At 43.2% G+C, this 16266-nt stretch overlaps 1 long non-coding RNA gene across 1 annotated transcript; it reads right to left on the minus strand.

Moving 5' to 3' along the window:
• Nucleotides 1-1123: 1123 nt before the first annotated feature.
• Nucleotides 1124-2177, minus strand: LOC129764490 (uncharacterized). Its single transcript, XR_008741162.1, has 3 exons — nt 2042-2177; nt 1554-1981; nt 1124-1482 (listed from the first exon to the last, which is right to left on the minus strand). It is a non-coding gene; the product is annotated as an uncharacterized LOC129764490 (long non-coding RNA).
• Between the last annotated feature and the right edge of the window lie 14089 nt (nt 2178-16266).

Below are 16266 nucleotides of genomic sequence, written 5' to 3' on the forward strand. Positions count from 1 at the left end.
CCATCAACCTGGATAAATCCAAATTCTGCGTGAAAGAGCTTTCCTTCTTAGGTTACCTACTATCCACAAAAGGGCTCCGAGCAAACCCGGAGAAGATTCGTGCAATTGTCGAATACGAGCGGCCAACGACGATTGCCAAGTTGCGCCGATTTTTAGGCATGGCGAACTATTATCGCCGATTCATATGCGACTTCAGTGGTATCACATCTCCATTGACAGAACTGTTAAAAACTAAATCTAAGGTTTTAAAATGCAATCAGTTAGCCGAAGAAGCTTTCATTAATATAAAAGAAAGGCTAATTTCAGCACCTATTTTGATGAGTCCTGATTTCACGAAAGAGTTCTCCATACAGACCGATGCAAGCGATGTAGCGGTAGCTGGAATTCTTACCCAGATGCAAGAGAACCAGGAGAGGGTCATTGCCTATTTCTCGCACAAGCTGACCACACCGCAGAAAAATTATCACGCTTGCGAGAAAGAGGCATTGGCAGTTCTCCTGTCCATCGAAGCATTCCGCGGATACGTGGAAGGATCTCATTTCTTCGTGATAACAGATTCCTCAGCACTAACTCATATTTTAACAGCCAAATGGAAAACAGCTTCCAGGTGCAGCCGTTGGTGTTCAGCCCTTCAGCAGCATGATATGACCCTCGTGCACAGAAAGGGAAAAGAGAACGTCGTTCCGGATGCGTTATCCCGGAGTGTGGCCACAGTCTCATCTGATTTTTCTGCTCCTGAATATCACGAACTCTTGTATAAGGTCCTTGAGAATCCTGACGATTATGTTGATTTTCAAATACGCGATGGGAATTTGTACAAATATATTCCAGAGCGGAATGGACCTCATGATAACCGCTTCGACTGGAAATTAGTTCCTTCCTCGGGAGAACGTCTAGAAATCATGAAAGAATGTCATGACAATTCTATGCATTTAGGGATCGACAAAACCTTATCGAGAATTCGTCAACGATACTTCTGGCATCATCTGGTTGCGGATAGACGTGAATATATTCAAAAATGCACCATCTGCAAGGAAACTAAAGCGCCAAATATAGCTATGGCTCCTCCCTTAGGTGAATACCGAATGACGGATCATCCATGGCAAATTATAGCTCTAGACTTCATAGGCCCCCTACCGCGGAGCAAGAAGCAAAACCAATATATCCTTTCGGTCGTAGACTTGTTTAGCAAGTGGGTAATGTTATGTCCTTTCCGGCGAATCGATAGTGTGTCACTTTCGGCTACGCTCCGAGACCAGTGGTTTTTCCGCAATTCAACGCCCGAGGTTGTGATTACCGATAACGCTTCGTGCTTCTTATCCAAAGAATTCAAAGCTCTACTTGACAAGTATCAGATCCGACATTGGCTTAACTCCAAATACCACTCGCAGGCAAATCCTGTCGAGCGGGTGAATAGGACAGTCAATGCAGCCATCCGTACTTACGTCAAGGAGGACCAGAGACTTTGGGACGTTCGCCTGTCTGAAATTGAAACGGTTTTGAATACTTCAATTCATTCTGCGACAAATTTGACTCCTTATTTTGTTACTCACGGTTATGAGCTACTTGCTACCGGTAGAGATCATAGCTGGCTGGGAGATAATGAACTTGCCTCTGAAGATCGATTGTCCCATCAAGAACAGATGTTCGGGAGGATTCGTGAGGTGGTTCAGAAGAACCTCAAAATTGCTCACGAAGAAGGGAGAAAACGACTACGGCATCGGAACTTCAGTAAAAGTTTCGATGTAGGACAGCTCGTGTATCGCCGCAACATGGCCTTATCTAGCGCCGCGGACCAATACAATGCTAAATATGGTCCACAATTTCTTCCAGCACGAATTGTGCACAAGAAGGGTGCCTCGTCATATGAGCTTGTGGACCTCAATGGGAAAAAATTGGGAATATGGCCTGCTGCCTTACTGAAGCCGGGATAACAACCAAAGGATTGTATGAACGGGTTCTCTTTCACAATTGTCCGAATCTAAACCGCAACGAAAAGATGTAAGATAGTAGCCAAGTAGTCATTGGAGTTGTACCTTACCATTCTCCACTTAGAATAATGATAGTCATAATTCTATTTTCCCAGTGTTTACTGGAAATGTGACGAAATTCACACCCAGCTTGCCAGAATAATCTCCAAAGAAATTTCCATGCCTGTGCGCATGCACAATAGAAATGGTTACGCTTGATTTATTGACGTTTCGTCAATCGAATGTCGATTGTTCTTCAAGGTTGTCACAATAGAGATGGAAGGTCAATGCCTTCTCGCATCTCCCTAGATGTTTAAGTCCTAGGCTGGATCATAAACTCCGTTCATTTTCTAGTAGAATTGAGATCAGAGCATAAGTTTTGAAGAAGAATATTAGCATTCACTCTTGGGTTCGCGAAATAACTGATGAAGTGAAGAAAGGGGCTCTAAACAGTCGAGAGAGTTCAGAAGGTCTCGATTGATTTTGTGAAGAGATCAATTATCCACATAAAGTTTTGGATCTGTAGGATTAGATAGTTAGAATAGGATATAATAGAATGGATGATATAAGGTAGATCTGGGTAGAACAAGTATGAGAGACGCTTGAATGAAAATAGAAGGAATGCTCTAGGACCAAAGGTTTTTGAAGAATGCGTGCATAGAAGTAGGAATAAAAATTAGGATGAAACTATTCGAAGTTGATAAATTCCAGAAAATATAGAACTGATGAACAGTGTTGAATTGATTCGGAATTAAGATTTTTTTTTTTTTTTAATTCGTTTATTTTTACAGGCTCAGTTACTTAAGTTTAAAGGAGCCGAATTCTTAAATATATTTTTAAAACTATATATATATAGAAACAATTTTCTTACATCTATGGTTAGTAAGGTGGAAAACCGATTACTCGCGGTGTACTCGAGTTTAGAAGGGTGACATATTTTTAGGAGAAGGATGGGATATAAGGAATTTGTAACAATGTTGATGAGCACTCAATTCTTAAATCTATTCGTATATCTATAGTTTATTTACATTTCAACTTATTCTACTATTTATAGCAAGGGGACGAATTACCCGCAAAGGAAGGGAGGAGGGTATAAGGATGTAGGGACAATCACACACGAAGATCTATAGCTTTAAGGAAAACATATATATGGGACATGTAATCAAGGTCTAACCGAGCCAACACATCTCTCACCGGCACATTGGGCTGTCTTCCTCGGGCCCGAAGGGAGTTTTCTAAATTCGATCTGGCGACCAGATACACCTCGCACGACCAAACAATGTGCTCGATGTCGTGATAACCTTGGCCACAAACGCAGAGATTGCTGCTGGCAAGATTGAAACGAAAGAGTAGTGCATCTAACGAACAGTGATTGGACATGAGTCGGGAGAAGGTGCGTCCCGACTCAAGTCTAGACTTTTGAACCACGGTTTGAGGCTAACCTTAGGGATAATCGAGTGAAACCACCGGCCCAATTCATCTTCATTCCACTTGCGTTGCCAATTAGCGATGGTATTTTTGCGAACTAAAGAATAAAATTCATTGAAGGCGATTTGACGCTGATAAATATCGCCTTCAATTGCACCTACCTTTGCCAATGAGTCAGCCCTCTCATTACCCGGAATTGAGCAATGTGAAGGGACCCAGACAAAGGTAATGACATAACAGCGTCTGGATAAAGCACTCAAAATTTCTCGTATTCTCTCAAGGAAGTACGGCGAGTGCTTTTCCGGCCTCACTGAACGGATAGCTTCGACAGAGCTAAGACTATCCGTTACAATGTAATAGTGTTCAACAGGTCGTGAGGCGACGCTGTCCAGCGCCCAGTATATCGCTGCCAATTCAGCAATATATACCGAGCAAGGATTCTGAAGACTGTGTGAGGTGCTAAAAAATACGTTGAACACTCCAAATCCTGTGGACTCATTTATAGTGGACCCATCAGTAAAGTATATATTATCACAATTGATACGCCCATACTTTGCATTGAAGATTGTAGGAACGAACCCCAATCTAAGATAATCTGGATTTTCATGGATTTTCTCCTTCATGAACAGATCGAAATGTACAGAGGAATTGATGTAGTCAGGAAAACAAACACGGTTGGGAATATACGAAGAAGGAACAACCTGCATAGAGGTGAATTCATGATATGAATTCATGAATCCAGAATGAAAATTTAGCTCGATCAATTGCTCAAAATTTCCGATCACCAATGGATTCATAACCTTACACCGAATGAGGAACCGAAGAGATAATAAATTGAAGCGATCTTTTAGTGGGAGTACGCCTGCCAAAACCTCGAGACTCATGGTATGCGTTGAGGGCATACATCCCAACGCAATACGGAGACAAAGATACTGAATTCGCTCGAGTTTAATGAGGTGTGTTTTGGCAGCTGACTGAAAACAGAAACTGCCATACTCCATCACTGAGAGAATAGTTGTTCGATACAACATAATAAGATCTTCGGGATGGGCTCCCCACCAGGTGCCGGTAATTGTACGGAGAAAGTTTATTCTTTGTTGACATTTTTTACTCAGATACCTAATATGGGCCCCCAAGTACATTTGGAGTCGAACCAGACCCCAAGATACTTGAATGACATAGCATGAGTGATCGGTTTACCCAAAAGTTGAAGCTTTGGTTTTGCTGGTCTATGCTTCCTAGAAAAAACCACCATCTCTGTTTTCTCCGTGGAGAATTCGATCCCTAGCCCAATGGCCCAGGTTGAAAAATTGTTCAAAGTATCTTGTAAGGGTCCTTGCAGGTCGGATTCGTTTGATCCTACGACAGACACCACTCCATCATCTGCAAGTTGTCTTAGGCTGCAATTTTGTGTAAGGCAATTGTCGATGTCACTTACATAGAAGTTGTACAAAAGGGGGCTTAAACATGAGCCCTGGGGGAGTCCCATGTAAGAGACCCGACTTACTGCCGAATCTCCGTGAGAAAAGTTCAAATGTTTCTCACAAAGCAAGTTATATAACATATTATTCAATAGAGGCGGCAGACCCCGAGAGTGTAATTTGTCTGACAAAACCTCTATTGAAACAGAATCAAAGGCCCCCTTTATGTCCAAGAATACTGAAGCCATTTGTTTTTTTGCGGCGTAAGCCATTTGAATTTCTGAAGAAAGCAACGCAAGACAATCATTCGTCCCCTTGCCCCTGCGGAACCTATATTGTGTATCTGAGAGTAGGCCATTCGTTTCAACCCATCGATCAAGGCGAAACAAGATCATTTTCTCCAACAATTTCCGTATACAAGACAGCATTGCTATTGGGCGGTACGAATTGAAGTCGGACGCGGGTTTTCCGGGTTTTTGAATAGCTATAACTCGTACTTGTCTCCAATCATCTGGAACAATATTATGCTCCAGAAACCGATTGAATAAATTCAACAAGCGATGTTTCGCCACATCAGGGAGGTTTTTCAGCAAGTTGAACTTAATTCTATCCGATCCCGGAGCAGAATTGTTACATGAAAGGAGAGCAAGAGAGAATTCTACCATCGAAAACCCGGAATTAAGATCGCACCTATCTTGTGGTATATCTCGAACAATTTTTTGCACAGGAGCGGAATCAGGACAAACCTTCCGTGCAAAATTCAAAATCCATCGATGTGAATATTCTTCGCTTTCATTCGTTGAAGAGCGATTTCTCATGTTTCGAGCCACTTTCCATAATTTTTTCATTGACGTTTCTCGTGACAAACCTCCCACGAAATTTCGCCAATAAGCACGTTTTTTCCCTTTGATCAAATTTTTAAATTGATTTTCAAGGTTCAAATACGTCTGAAAATTTTCAGGGGTTCCACGTTTCCGAAGAGCTTTAAATGCATTCGATTTTTCTACATAAAGCTTGGAACATATGCTATCCCACCATAGATTGGGAGGCCTTCGACGAATAGTGGAACCTGGGATGGGTTTCGTTTGAGCGCGAACCGCGCTGTCATAGATCAAACAAGAAAGGAAGTTATACACCTCCAATGGAGGTAAACCATCCCTGGAATTGATGGCTAGAGCAATCGCGTCCGTATATTTTTTCCAGTCAATGTGTCTTGTGAGGTCATATGCCATGTTTATAGATTCAGAAGAATTCGACCCAATGGTGATGGAAATTTTGATTGGCAAGTGATCACTACCGTTGGGGTCCTGGATTACATTCCACTTGCAATCTAACGATAGTGAATTCGAGCAAAGCGAGAGGTCAATAGCACCTGGGTTAGCAGGAGGTTTAGGTACACGTGTTGTTTCCCCAGTATTCAAAACGGTCATATTGAAGCTGTTACAAAGGTCATATATCAACAATGAACGATTGTCGTCGTACTGTTCCCCCCAGGCAGTTCCGTGAGAGTTGAAGTCTCCCAAGATCAATCGTGGCTCAGGAAGAAGTGAAACCATGTCAACAAGTTGCTTGCGGCTAACCGCAGCTCTCGGAGGCCAATACAAGCTGACAATACAGAGGTCTTTTCCTCTGATGTTTGCATGACAAGCAACAGCTTCAATCCTTCCAATAGGTGGAAGGTCAATTCGAAAAAATGAGTGGCACTTATTGATCCCCAATAACACCCCTCCGTATCTGTCATCACGGTCCAAGCGTATAATATTGAAATCATGGAAAGAGAGATCATCTCGCGAAGAAAGCCAAGTTTCGGACAGAGCAAAAACATCACAATTGAACTTATGAATTAAAAATTTGAATGTATCCAATTTAGGGATAAGACTACGACAATTCCACTGAAAAACAGTGATATCTCCGACCTCTCTATCTAAATTAGACATCAAGAGAGATAATCATTGCAAGGAGGGGCCATGTTTGCATCAATTGCTGTAAAATTGTCTTTAATACTGGAAGCATTGAAATGACAATGGTTCTGATGGAGTCGGAAACATTAAAACACTTGAAGATTTGATCCAAAAGGTCAGACAACTTTATAAATCCCGATTGGGAAGTTGAGCTGGACGGAAAAACAGGGACAGTTGGGGTTTTTGATGTCCCCTCGAGTGCTGGGTCGTTCGAAGGTGAACTATTCCCACGGAAGCCAGGAGGAACCTGATTTTGCTTGTCCGCTGCACTCGATTTTTTAGGCAAGCTAACTGGGGGTATCACCGGGGGGACTTGTTCTTGAACTTTGGGAGTGGTCACATTTTTGCGCCGGGGATTCCCTTTGAAAATAAACGGAGTGCCCCCGCTAGCTGTGTCCGCTTCCATTTCATCAACTGGCAACGTGGAAAAGATATTGTGTGTTGAGATTGGTTGTTGTTGTTGTTGGGCCAGTGGAGAAGCGCCCTTTAAAATTTCCGCAAAAGTGCGCTTCGAGCGTTCCTTTAAAGAGCGCTTCTGTTTCTCCCAGCGACTCTTGTAAGTTTCACAAGCTGAGAGCGCGTGTGGGGATCCTCCGCAATATGGACACTTATGCTCAGTCGCACTGCAGGATTTCCCCTCATGTTGCTCTCCGCAAGTGGCACAGCGCTCCTTGTTGGCACAATAATCTGAAGTGTGACCAACTGACTTGCATTTGCTGCAAGTCATGGGCTTTGGCACGAAGAGTCGCACAGGTAGTCTCAATTTGTCCACCATAACGTAGTCAGGGAGGGCGGCACCAGCAAAGGTGACTCGAAACGAGTCTGGCGGCGTAAATTTAGTTTGGTCCCCATCATGGGAGAGTTTCCCGAGTTGGCGACAGTCCAAGATCTTTACTTCCATTGAGGGAAGCTTCTTGAACTTGCCTTTTCCTTCTTTTTTTATTTGTTCGCTCGTCAGACCCGTTTCAGTTATCACCCCTTCAATTTCTACGTTATGGGAGGGTATAAAAGTTCTATATTCGAGAGTGAAGTGTTGGTCAGCAACAATCTCGTTTGCGTGTTTCCGTTCATTCACGACAACCCGCAATTTGTTCGGTCTAACCCTGCGAATTTCAGATACAGAAGTGTATCTGGCCAGATCTTTCATGATCTGAATCACGTTAAGGCTTTTTCCTTTTGGTTTTGGCCGGAGGAAAACAACCCACGGGCCAGTTCCAGGTGCATCTTCTGGATAAACTCTGACACGTGGAGCGGAGACAACAGAGGGAGAAGACGAGGACGAGGACGAGGACGAGGACGAGGATTGGGTTGGATCGGAAACATCAGAAGGGGGAAGCGAAATCGATGATGGGAGAGGGGGAGTGGAAGTAACAGTGGGTTCAGAAGGGAGGCTTGCTATTTTCTTAGATGGGGGCTTGGAAGGATGAGCAGATTCGTCCCCAGAAGAATTATCTTCTTGAATGGGATTCATTATCGGAGATCTCCATCTCTGGAGATCCTCCACTATTCTCCATTTTACAAAAATTTGTGTCTTATTTCTAATCCATTATTGATTTTAACAATAATCTCAAAAAAAAAATAACAAAACAAACAAACAAAAAATTATGATGATAATATTAAGCAATGAACATATGAGTTGAACAATAATATTAATATTAAATATGTGTACCTTAATATAAAAGTTGTTCCGATACTGCGCTCTACTGCCCTAACCAGGGAGAGACAGAGGCTACGCGCTATGGATCAACACAATAGCGCAAGAATAGCTCACACGGTCACGTGATGATAATTCCCGTTAACGACAGCCACACGATGGCGATCCCGTTATGCCAATGTTCAACAGCCGCCAATGGCTGCAAGCTGCAAGAGCGCTGCTTCCTTTGTTCCACTTCACAAAAGGTCAATTCGAAAGCGGACGAAATCAACTGTGAAAATAAACAATAACTACAGCGAGACCGGTTGGAAGATTTCCGGTCCCAAATGCAAATAGCGGAAAGGAAAAGGAGAGAGAGAGAGAGAGAGAGAGAGAGAGAGAGAGAGAGTGAGAAGGTAACAGGAGGAAGAAGGATTTTGAGCTGTGAAGGGAGGCGAGGACGACTCGACTGTTTCTTAGCTCACGGACCGTCGAAGGAATCGTTTGGTGATTCGGAAAATACTTAAAGTGAAAGTTACTTTTAAAAGTTTAAGAGTGCGAGAGAAAATACGGGCTGGAAGGTCGCAACTCCCGGGAATCGTACGCGCCGAGTGACATCCACCCTCCTCGCAGTGAAGTTCCGACGGTGGAGGTACCTCAGATCGAGTACCGGTGGTCAGCGAGCCCCCAACGTCATCGTTGCTCCACACGCTTTCGGGTGAGTCGATCCAAAGTCTTTGAGGTAACAGTACGGTGAACCGTACTGGAACCAATGAGGTCGACGACCGTCAGCTGGCACCTTGCGTGAGTAATACGAAACCACAACTTACCTCTCTCTCTCCTACAATTCGCCGACTTACCTGCTCTACAGTTCCTGTCCGGCCGCATCGGTACTAACCCCCTAACCTGAAAAGAAATAAAGAAATACATTATCATACTTACCTTCTGTTCTTATTATATAACGAATCCTTTAATAGTGGTTCTACTTTAATTCCGTTTCGCATCGTGAGTCCACTGCGTACTTGGTGGAGAAGCCGACCCTGAGGTTAAGTCTACCTCTGAGCTAGCGAATACTTACAAGATGTCCCTGCTTATTGTTGTAACTTTATGCCAAAAGCCACAACGGGTTACGGGAGTAATCGTATTGTATAAGAAACGCGTGCAAATACAAACTATAGATTTCTCTTTATATTTAAACTACGTATGAAAAGATACATGTCGTTCTTCACGTGTGTTGCTGGTAAGTGTAATTGACAGCAGCTTTTTTCCTGGATGATGGTTGTACTAACAGTGTTGCAGTGTTGCCGAAACGATGGATATAACAGCTTTCCCGCGTGTAGAAAAGTTCCTTCCTTCCTAGAGGTCAAGACGTTGTGGAGCTCGAACGGTTCTCGATGAACGTCGCATACCTTGACATACAGTAGAATCTGTAGAACCCGTTGATCTCTGGGCATCGGACTGGCCGTTTGAAGTGAACACCCGTTCAGCTGTCTCAGTAGTTGTTTTGGCTTGTGTAAGACAAGGAATATTAGAATCAATACAGTCTGGAACGTTTGAGTGGTCTTGAATACGGGCACCAGAAGTTATTTCGACATTGTTCTTTGAATTTTCATCAGAGTTTAACCCGTTTCCGCGCGAGAAAAATTCGTTCGGTGGAAAGCTTTGTACCCCAGAGCCAACACCGCGCAATTGGTCAATATGGCGTTTCCATGTACGGCCATCGTCAAGATCGATTAGATAATGTAATTTTCCTAAACGTTGCTTGATTTTACCAAAATTCCATTTATTGTCATGCAAATACTCTCTAGCCGACACACGAGCACCTATTTGAAACTCGCGAACTTTTCCTTGAATTTCGCTACGATTAACATCTCCCGACGGTACCATGAGATCTAAACGAGACTTTATTTGTCGACCAAAGACAAGCATAGAAGGAGATTGACCCGTAGCTGGGTGAACAGTTTTCCGATAGGAAAGTAAGATAGAGGACAATTCGGCATGAACTTGCGATGGAGTGCAATTTAAAGCTTTTAGCTTTGTCTTCATCGTTTGAATAAAACGCTCGGCTTGACCATTAGTGGCCGGATGGTACGGTGCACTAAACTTGTGAACCACGCCATTCAAACGCAAGAATTTAGCAAATTCAGTAGACGTAAATTGAGGTCCGTTATCGCTAACGAAAACAGAAGTAATACCGTAGGTGGCAAAATAATCTCTACATTCACGAATAGTAGTTTCAGTTGTCATGTTCTTCAATACACGCACCACTGGCCATTTGGAATACGCATCGACAAATATCAAATAATAAAATCCAAGAAATGGACCAGCATAGTCCACATGGACACGTTGAAACGGTTCTGAAGGTGATTCCCAGCAATGGAATGATACTTTGGGAGGATTTGCTTTAGTAGCTTGACACGAACCACAGTCCTGAACCATGCGTTCAATATCCTTATCAATTCCTTCCCACCAACAGTATGCCCGAGCAAGCGATTTGATACGAGAAACGCCGAAATGGCTAGAGTGGAGTTCATTCAAAACCTTTGAACGTAGCGCAGAAGGGATATAAACACGTATACCTCTCATGAGACAATCTTTTTGGAGATTGAATTCCGCTTGGTTCACTTCAAATCTGTATTTCGGTTCGACTACTCTCCCTAATCTTAAACCCTGTATTAAGACTTTGACATTATTGTCAGCAAGCGTCGCAGAAGCTAGTTCATCCACTGTCAGAGGAAGAGTTTCAATCGTATGTATCTCTACTACATCTGATTCCTCTACTTCCGACTCAGGATCGGTAATAGACAAAGGTAAACGAGACATTGCGTCAGCGTTGCAGTGATCAGAAGAGCGGCAGTATCTGATTTTATAATCAAACGACTGTAAGAAAGCGGCATAATGCTGCATACGCATAGCAGACATTGTAGGTAGTCCTTTATTCTCTGAAAAGATCTGAGAAACAGGCTTGTTGTCGGTAACTAAAACGAAACGTCTTCCGTATAAGTATTGATGGAATTTCCGAATGCCGAAGATTATCGCATACGCTTCTTTGTCAATCTGTGAATATCTTTGTTGCGTACTGCTCAAGGTTTGTGATGCATATTGTAATGGTCTCTCAGTTCCATCGGGATACTGATGACTGAGAACCGCACCAACGCCGTATGGTGACGCATCGGTTGCCAGAACAAGAGGTAGAGTAGGATCGTAGTGCACAAGAAAACGTTCTGACTGCATTTCTTTTTTCACGTAATTGAAGGCTTTATCGCACTTCTCACTCCATACGAATGGAACAGCATCCTTGAGCAAGCTAATTAGAGGGTAAAGAATTGTGCTTAGATTGGGAAAAAATCTTCCATAGTAACCAACCAAACCTATAAACGAACGAACCTGATCCTTATCTTTCGGAACTGGCATACCTTGAATCGCATCCATTTTCTTTTGTAACTTGTGAATTCCAAACTTGTCTACCATATAACCACAGTATTCGATTTTCTCGGCAAAGAAATCACACTTGTCACGGTTCGCACGCATACCATGAATACTCAATCGTTTGAGAACTTCCTCGAGTCTCAGCAAATGTGTCTTATCGTCAGGACCAGTGACACGAACATCGTCAATAAAAACAGTGACACCAGGGATACCTTGTAAAATTTCCTCCATCAGTCGCTGAAATATAGCGGGCGCAGAAGCCACACCATACATCAACCTGGTCGGCCGGTACAAGCCTTTGTGTGTACTCAAGGTTAGAAAATCCCTGTCTTCAGGCCGAACTTCAAGTTGCAAATATGCCTGAGACAAATCCAATTTTGTAAAACGCTCACCTCCTGCGACGGTAGCAAATAATTCTTCTACTGTCGGTAATGGATGGTCGTCCACCAGCAAACAAGGGTTTATTGTGATCTTATAATCACCACAAAGTCTAACTTTTCCTCCTGTCTTCCGTACTGGAACCACAGGGGTCGCCCAATCAGAGTGGTCTACTCTTTCCCAAATACCATCAGCAACGAACTTATCGATTTCTTTTTCGACTGCACTTCGTACCGCGAAAGCAACTGGTCTAGCCTTGATATATACTGGCTGTGAATCAGACCGCAATTTCAATGAAGCTTGAATCCCAACAATCTTACCCATGTTGTTATCGAATACATCAGAATATTTAGTAAGCAAATTCTCTAGTGCGGAAGGTGTTGGCTGTTGAGAAGTATTTGCATGAGTTACAGAATGAACATCTGGCTTAAATACACTATTGAAGTCCAAGTTTAACTCTAACAACCAATCACGCCCTAGTAGTGGGTGTCGATTTGACTCTGCAACGTACAAGGGTAATGTGAGCTTATCACCGTTCGAAATAGTATTTACAAAAATTTTTCCTAACGTTACAATGTCGCACAGGTAGTCTCAATTTGTCCACCATAACGTAGTCAGGGAGGGCGGCACCAGCAAAGGTGACTCGAAACGAGTCTGGCGGCGTAAATTTAGTTTGGTCCCCATCATGGGAGAGTTTCCCGAGTTGGCGACAGTCCAAGATCTTTACTTCCATTGAGGGAAGCTTCTTGAACTTGCCTTTTCCTTCTTTTTTTATTTGTTCGCTCGTCAGACCCGTTTCAGTTATCACCCCTTCAATTTCTACGTTATGGGAGGGTATAAAAGTTCTATATTCGAGAGTGAAGTGTTGGTCAGCAACAATCTCGTTTGCGTGTTTCCGTTCATTCACGACAACCCGCAATTTGTTCGGTCTAACCCTGCGAATTTCAGATACAGAAGTGTATCTGGCCAGATCTTTCATGATCTGAATCACGTTAAGGCTTTTTCCTTTTGGTTTTGGCCGGAGGAAAACAACCCACGGGCCAGTTCCAGGTGCATCTTCTGGATAAACTCTGACACGTGGAGCGGAGACAACAGAGGGAGAAGACGAGGACGAGGACGAGGACGAGGACGAGGATTGGGTTGGATCGGAAACATCAGAAGGGGGAAGCGAAATCGATGATGGGAGAGGGGGAGTGGAAGTAACAGTGGGTTCAGAAGGGAGGCTTGCTATTTTCTTAGATGGGGGCTTGGAAGGATGAGCAGATTCGTCCCCAGAAGAATTATCTTCTTGAATGGGATTCATTATCGGAGATCTCCATCTCTGGAGATCCTCCACTATTCTCCATTTTACAAAAATTTGTGTCTTATTTCTAATCCATTATTGATTTTAACAATAATCTCAAAAAAAAAATAACAAAACAAACAAACAAAAAATTATGATGATAATATTAAGCAATGAACATATGAGTTGAACAATAATATTAATATTAAATATGTGTACCTTAATATAAAAGTTGTTCCGATACTGCGCTCTACTGCCCTAACCAGGGAGAGACAGAGGCTACGCGCTATGGATCAACACAATAGCGCAAGAATAGCTCACACGGTCACGTGATGATAATTCCCGTTAACGACAGCCACACGATGGCGATCCCGTTATGCCAATGTTCAACAGCCGCCAATGGCTGCAAGCTGCAAGAGCGCTGCTTCCTTTGTTCCACTTCACAAAAGGTCAATTCGAAAGCGGACGAAATCAACTGTGAAAATAAACAATAACTACAGCGAGACCGGTTGGAAGATTTCCGGTCCCAAATGCAAATAGCGGAAAGGAAAAGGAGAGAGAGAGAGAGAGAGAGAGAGAGAGAGAGAGAGAGAGAGTGAGAAGGTAACAGGAGGAAGAAGGATTTTGAGCTGTGAAGGGAGGCGAGGACGACTCGACTGTTTCTTAGCTCACGGACCGTCGAAGGAATCGTTTGGTGATTCGGAAAATACTTAAAGTGAAAGTTACTTTTAAAAGTTTAAGAGTGCGAGAGAAAATACGGGCTGGAAGGTCGCAACTCCCGGGAATCGTACGCGCCGAGTGACATCCACCCTCCTCGCAGTGAAGTTCCGACGGTGGAGGTACCTCAGATCGAGTACCGGTGGTCAGCGAGCCCCCAACGTCATCGTTGCTCCACACGCTTTCGGGTGAGTCGATCCAAAGTCTTTGAGGTAACAGTACGGTGAACCGTACTGGAACCAATGAGGTCGACGACCGTCAGCTGGCACCTTGCGTGAGTAATACGAAACCACAACTTACCTCTCTCTCTCCTACAATTCGCCGACTTACCTGCTCTACAGTTCCTGTCCGGCCGCATCGGTACTAACCCCCTAACCTGAAAAGAAATAAAGAAATACATTATCATACTTACCTTCTGTTCTTATTATATAACGAATCCTTTAATAGTGGTTCTACTTTAATTCCGTTTCGCATCGTGAGTCCACTGCGTACTTGGTGGAGAAGCCGACCCTGAGGTTAAGTCTACCTCTGAGCTAGCGAATACTTACAAGATGTCCCTGCTTATTGTTGTAACTTTATGCCAAAAGCCACAACGGGTTACGGGAGTAATCGTATTGTATAAGAAACGCGTGCAAATACAAACTATAGATTTCTCTTTATATTTAAACTACGTATGAAAAGATACATGTCGTTCTTCACGTGTGTTGCTGGTAAGTGTAATTGACAGCAGCTTTTTTCCTGGATGATGGTTGTACTAACAGTGTTGCAGTGTTGCCGAAACGATGGATATAACAGCTTTCCCGCGTGTAGAAAAGTTCCTTCCTTCCTAGAGGTCAAGACGTTGTGGAGCTCGAACGGTTCTCGATGAACGTCGCATACCTTGACATACAGTAGAATCTGTAGAACCCGTTGATCTCTGGGCATCGGACTGGCCGTTTGAAGTGAACACCCGTTCAGCTGTCTCAGTAGTTGTTTTGGCTTGTGTAAGACAAGGAATATTAGAATCAATACAGTCTGGAACGTTTGAGTGGTCTTGAATACGGGCACCAGAAGTTATTTCGACATTGTTCTTTGAATTTTCATCAGAGTTTAACCCGTTTCCGCGCGAGAAAAATTCGTTCGGTGGAAAGCTTTGTACCCCAGAGCCAACACCGCGCAATTGGTCAATATGGCGTTTCCATGTACGGCCATCGTCAAGATCGATTAGATAATGTAATTTTCCTAAACGTTGCTTGATTTTACCAAAATTCCATTTATTGTCATGCAAATACTCTCTAGCCGACACACGAGCACCTATTTGAAACTCGCGAACTTTTCCTTGAATTTCGCTACGATTAACATCTCCCGACGGTACCATGAGATCTAAACGAGACTTTATTTGTCGACCAAAGACAAGCATAGAAGGAGATTGACCCGTAGCTGGGTGAACAGTTTTCCGATAGGAAAGTAAGATAGAGGACAATTCGGCATGAACTTGCGATGGAGTGCAATTTAAAGCTTTTAGCTTTGTCTTCATCGTTTGAATAAAACGCTCGGCTTGACCATTAGTGGCCGGATGGTACGGTGCACTAAACTTGTGAACCACGCCATTCAAACGCAAGAATTTAGCAAATTCAGTAGACGTAAATTGAGGTCCGTTATCGCTAACGAAAACAGAAGTAATACCGTAGGTGGCAAAATAATCTCTACATTCACGAATAGTAGTTTCAGTTGTCATGTTCTTCAATACACGCACCACTGGCCATTTGGAATACGCATCGACAAATATCAAATAATAAAATCCAAGAAATGGACCAGCATAGTCCACATGGACACGTTGAAACGGTTCTGAAGGTGATTCCCAGCAATGGAATGATACTTTGGGAGGATTTGCTTTAGTAGCTTGACACGAACCACAGTCCTGAACCATGCGTTCAATATCCTTATCAATTCCTTCCCACCAACAGTATGCCCGAGCAAGCGATTTGATACGAGAAACGCCGAAATGGCTAGAGTGGAGTTCATTCAAAACCTTTGAACGTAGCGCAGAAGGGATATAAACACGTAT

The sequence above is a fragment of the Toxorhynchites rutilus genome, chromosome 2 (assembly GCF_029784135.1).
Source record: "Toxorhynchites rutilus septentrionalis strain SRP chromosome 2, ASM2978413v1, whole genome shotgun sequence".
In the NCBI taxonomy this organism is placed as follows: Eukaryota; Metazoa; Arthropoda; class Insecta; order Diptera; family Culicidae; genus Toxorhynchites; species Toxorhynchites rutilus.